Source organism: Anoplopoma fimbria, chromosome 2 (genome assembly GCF_027596085.1).
Source record: "Anoplopoma fimbria isolate UVic2021 breed Golden Eagle Sablefish chromosome 2, Afim_UVic_2022, whole genome shotgun sequence".
NCBI lineage: Eukaryota > Metazoa > Chordata > Actinopteri > Perciformes > Anoplopomatidae > Anoplopoma > Anoplopoma fimbria.
This window is the reverse complement of record NC_072450.1, coordinates 373,560-379,443: the sequence shown is the minus strand read 5'-3', so window position 1 is coordinate 379,443 and position 5,884 is coordinate 373,560. Positions and strand designations below refer to the sequence as shown.

Genomic DNA, 5,884 nt, shown 5'->3' with positions numbered 1-5,884 from the left:
ACTTGGAAAAAGAAAATGTGCACGATGCACAAGACACAAACACACACACACACACACACACACGACACAAACACACACAAACACACACACACACACACACGACACAAACACACACAAACACACACACTCTGAGCGTGCTGAGGGATTTACGGTCTTCGTTGTTCCAGCGATGAGAAACAGCTCCAACAGAGAGAACATTACATCTGATCGTGTAGTTTGATAAAACAGTTGGTTTTTGTGGACGTTGTCTCTCACATAGATGTGTTTGTGGACGTTGTCTCTCACATAGAGGTGTTGGTGGACGTTGTCTCTCACATAGATGTGTTGGTGGACGTTGTCTCTCACATAGATGTGTTGGTGGACGTTGTCTCTCACATAGATGTGTTGGTGGACGTTGTCTCTCACATAGATGTGTTGGTGGACGTTGTCTCTCACATAGATGTGTTGGTGGACGTTGTCTCTCACATAGATGTGTTGGTGGACGTTGTCTCTCACATAGATGTGTTGGTGGACGTTGTCTCTCACATAGATGTGTTGGTGGACGTTGTCTCACATAGATGTGTTGGTGGACGTTGTCTCTCACATAGATGTGTTGGTGGACGTTGTCTCTCACATAGAGGTGTTTGTGGACGTTGTCTCACATAGATGTGTTGGTGGACGTTGTCTCTCACATAGATGTGTTGGTGGACGTTGTCTCTCACATAGATGTGTTGGTGGACGTTGTCTCTCACATAGATGTGTTGGTGGACGTTGTCTCACATAGATGTGTTGGTGGACGTTGTCTCACATAGATGTGTTTGTGGACGTTGTCTCTCACATAGAGGTGTTTGTGGACGTTGTCTCTCACATAGAGGTGTTGGTGGACGTTGTCTCTCACATAGAGGTGTTGGTGGACGTTGTCTCTCACATAGAGGTGTTTGTGGACGTTGTCTCTGACCTCATGAAGAGGTCGGGAGGTGAGAGGACATGACGTGTCTCCAGAGTCTCCTCACAGAGAACATTCCCATCCTGTGAGCTCACTGACGGTCGGATGGGTTTATCTGGTTTATGAGTTGTGAAACGAGGAATAAATCATCAGAGCTGCCAGGAGACGAGATTGTCTCCTCGTGAATCAGGAACCAGAAGACGTTCTCTCTGCTCACAGAGCTCCTGACGAGCCAAGACCGACCTGTCAATCACTGCGTCTCTGATTACTTACAGATATGTGGACGTCTGACAGCGGCTCCGATCGGAGGATCATTGATCGGTGAAGATCACAACAAACAGCTGCACCTTCCTCCTCCTCTTCCTCCTCTTCCTCCTCCTCCTCTTCTTCTTCCTCTTCCTCCTCCTCCTCTTCTTGATGATAACCTGATAGGTGTATTGATCGTCTGTCCTCTCTGTTGTTTTTCTGGAGGAGAACACTCAGCTGAAGCTGCTTCTACACCTGAACAGGTGAGACCCATCCCTTAACGAGGGGGCGGAGCCAGACAATCAGCAGCACCTGAGAGAGCTCGTTAACCTTCAGACTTTAACTCCTCGGTTCTCTGTTCCAGTCTGAGTTCATGTCTGATGGAGACTGAATGTATCGATCATGTTGATTGATTAATCAGCTGGTTCTCTCTCTCTGCTGAGAGACATCCAGACCTGCAGAGGGATCACAGCTGGATGTTATAATACACACACACACACACAGACACACACAGACACACACACACACACACAGACACACACACACACACACACACACATGCACGCACACAGACACGCACGCACACACACAGACACACACACACACACACACGCACACACACACACAGACACACACACAGACACACACACGCACAAACACACACACACACACACACACACACACACACAGACACACACACACACACACACACACACACACACACACACACACACACACACACACACAGACACACACACACACAGACACAGACACACAGACACACACACGCACAAACACAGACACACACACGCACACACACACACACACACAGACACACACACAGACACACACACGCACAAACACACACACAGACACACACACACACACAGACACACACACACACACGCAGACGCACAGACACACACACAGACACACACACACAGACACACACACGCACAAACACAGACACACACACACACACACAGACACTCACACGCACAGACACACACACAGACACTCACGCACAGCAGCTGGATGTTGATGGGACACATAATGGTTACCGTGGCGACGGGAGGCCTTCGGGGGACGAGGCAAGAAGAGTGCAGCCAAGACGCAGAGAACACGCTTCAGGAGGTCAAAGGTCACCGGTCACAGTGGTGATGCTCAACAACCACAGACACAGATCAGTCTACTGCTGGAGAGGATGCTGGTTCAACGCCCGCTCTGCCTTTAGACACCGAGAGAAGAGAGAGAAGACGAAAGAAGAACATGAAGAAGAAGAAGATGAAAGAAGAAGACGAAAGAAGATGAACAAGAAGAAGAAGACGAAAGAAGAAGATGAAGAAGAAGACGATGAAGAAGATGAAGAAGAAGATGAAGAAGACGAAAGAAGAAGATGAAAGAAGATGAAGATGACGAAAGAAGATGAAGACGAAGAAGAAGATGAAAGAAGATGAAGATGACGAAAGAAGATGAAGACGAAGAAGAAGATGAAATTAGAAGACGAAAGAAGATGAAGACGAAGAAGAAGATGAAAGAAGAAGACGAAAGATGATGAAGAAGAAGACGAAAGAAGATGAAGAAGAAAGAAGAAGATGAAGAAGAAGACGAAAGAAGATGAAGAAGAAGACGAAGAAGAAGAAGACGAAGAAGATGAAGAAGATGAAAGATGAAGAAGAAGATGACGAAAGAAGATGAAGAAGACGAAGAAGATGAAGAAAGAAGATGAAGAAGAAGAAGATGAAAGAAGAAGATGAAGAAGACGAAAGAAGATGAAGAAGACGAAGAAGAAGATGATGAAAGAAGATGAAGAAGAAGATGAAGAAAGAAGATGAAGAAGAAGATGAAAGAAGAAGACGAAAGAAGAAGAAGCCGAAAGAAGATGAAGAAGACGAAGAAGAAGATGAAGAAAGAAGATGAAGAAGAAGAAAGAAGAAGACGAAAGAAGATGAAGAAGACGAAAGAAGATGAAGAAGAAGATGAAGAAAGAAGAAGATGAAGAAGACGAAAGAAGATGAAGAAGACGAAGAAGATGAAGAAGACGAAGAAGATGAAGAAGAAGACGAAAGAAGATGAAGATGAAAGAAGATGATGAAGATGAAGAAGAAAGAAGAAGATGAAGAAGACGAAGAAGATGACGAAGAAGATGAAGAAAGCAGATGAAGAAGAAGAAGACGAAAGAAGAAGACGAAAGAAGATGAAGATGAAAGAAGAAAGAAGAAGATGAAGAAGACGAAGAAGATGAAGAAGACGAAAGAAGATGAAGATGAAGAAGAAGAAACATAATCTTCTATATTAATAATCAGATTCTTCTTTTTATCTTCAGTCTGTAAAGAAAACATGAAGGAACTTCATCTATGACCTCTGACCTCTCTCTCACACACACACACACACACACCTTTGTAAAATGATCTGTTTGTTTCTTCTTGTTTTCTGATCATGTGACCAAAATAACAAACACAAGTATGATGTAAATACAGAACAGACACCACTGTGTGTAGTACTGTGTGTATCTCTGTGTACCACTGTGTGTAGTACTGTGTGTACTACTGTGTGTAGTACTTTTACACTGTGTGTAGTACTTTTACACTGTGTGTAAAAGTACTACACACAGTGTAGTACTTTTACAGTGTGTACCACTGCGTGTACTACTGCGTGTAGTACTTTTACACTGTGTGTACCACTGCGTGTACTACTGTGTGTAGTACTTTTACACTGTGTGTACCACTGTGTGTAGTACTTTTACACTGTGTGTAGTACTTTTACTTAGGTAGTGTGTGTGTGTCTCTGCTCTCTCAGAGGCAGCAGCAGAACAACTGGAGAACATGTCTTCCAGATGTTCCTGTGAGAACATTCTGCCAGATTCTCGGAGGAGGTGGATTTATAAAAACGTGTTCTGGCGAACGGACGACGACCATCGCTCAACTTAATGTTTGAAGTTAAAACGTTTTCATGTCTCCGCATCTGGAGGAAGAGAGCAAAGCATCGTGGGAACACACACACACACACACACACACACACACACACACACACACACACACACACACACACACACACACACACACACACACACACACACACACACACACACACACACACACACACACACACACACACACACACACACACACACACACACACACACACACACACACACACACACACACACACACTCTTTGAGTTCCTCCATCAACATCAGAAACTATGTTTAATGACTAACCAGTTAACCAGTTAACCAGTTAGTCAGCTTCGTCTCCAGAAACATGTTGAGTTTCAGCTCGTCTTCATTTTCACATTAAATCTGATCTCAGAGCTGCTGAACTGAACTCCTGAGGAGGAGCAGGAGCAGGAGCACTGGTTCTGAGTCAGGTGATGTCTGACTGCTCTCCAGTAAACTCTTTACTCTTTCTGACCTTTCAGTCAGGTGACCATGATGTCAATCATTCACATCATCATCATCATCATCAGCCTGGTTTTTAAGGTCAGACAGTGGAGTCATACGTTCAGCTCACTTTGATGCTTATCAATGAAACACACACACACACACACAATAAAACAGACTCTTATTGAACTTTTCTACTGAATTTTAATTTACAATGCACGTTACCCAGATTCCTGTGATATAAAAAGCTGAGGGCCTCAGAGAAATGCTGCCCAGCAACATTCAGACAGAACAAACACCCGACACATAAAACAAACGCACCTCATGCAGAGACTCTCAGAGGACATGCTGCTGGAAGAGAAGAGTAGAAAACACACGGTAGAAAAGTGAAAAACATCACGGCTGAGCCAAGAGCCGCCAAGAGCCGCCAACGGACCTCCAACGCTTCTACAACGGACCTCCAACGCTTCTACAACGGACCTCCAACGCTTCTACAACGGACCTCCAACGCTTCTACAACGGACCTCCAACGCTTCTACAACGTCTCCCCCAAACGTAAACAAACATCAGCTGATCATTTGATTCTTGATTTGATCCTGATGAAGCATCAGATCGTCTTCATTCCTGAAGCTTTGTCTCCAAGGAAACAGGAAACAAAGAGGACATGAACCTGAATGAAGGAACATTATGAGGAGACCAGAACCAGAACCTGCTCCTCTCAGTTCGCTCTACGAACAGGAAGTTATTGATTTCTGTGATAGAAATAGTGGAGAAGAACTGATAGAACAGCTTTAGAACTCTATAATAAGGTTGGGAACGTTGTAGAAACATTGTTTTAACGTTGTTTTAACGTTATAGAAACATTGTTTTAACGTTATTTTAACGTTATTCAAACGTTATTTTAACGTTATAGAAACATTGTTTTAACGTTATTCAAACGTTATTTTAACATTATAGAAACATTGTTTTAACGTTATTTTAACGTTATTCAAACGTCGTGCGGAGCGTCTCTGGAGCAGCAGGACTCAGACGAACCACAACATTCCTGCAGACGGTGAAGCTCCTGAAGAAAACACTCCACGCCCTCTGAAGCTGTCGGGATAAGCCCCGCCCCTCTGTGGCATGCTGGGTTTAATTAAAGCTGTGAGGTGTCGGGGTCCGCCCAGCAACACGCACACGCACGCACACACACACACACACACACACACACACGTGAGCGGACACAGCACCAGGTGGAGTCATGGTGAGACAGATTACTCCACCTTCATCTTTAGAGGAGTCTCTGAAGGATTATTGGTTAAAAACAGGAAGTTGATCAATAATCAATAAAA

At 44.2% G+C, this 5,884-nt stretch overlaps 1 protein-coding gene across 1 annotated transcript in view; it reads right to left on the bottom strand.

Annotated features, from left to right (window-relative positions):
• Positions 1-4,752: 4,752 nt before the first annotated feature.
• The window catches only part of cebpg (CCAAT enhancer binding protein gamma), a 5,640-nt gene continuing 4,508 nt past the window's right edge, over positions 4,753-5,884 (bottom strand). Inside the window, 1 exon segment of the mRNA XM_054615563.1 lies at positions 4,753-5,884. This exon segment is cut by the window's right edge and continues 1,235 nt beyond it. The gene's annotated coding sequence lies outside the window, so the exon portion shown is untranslated.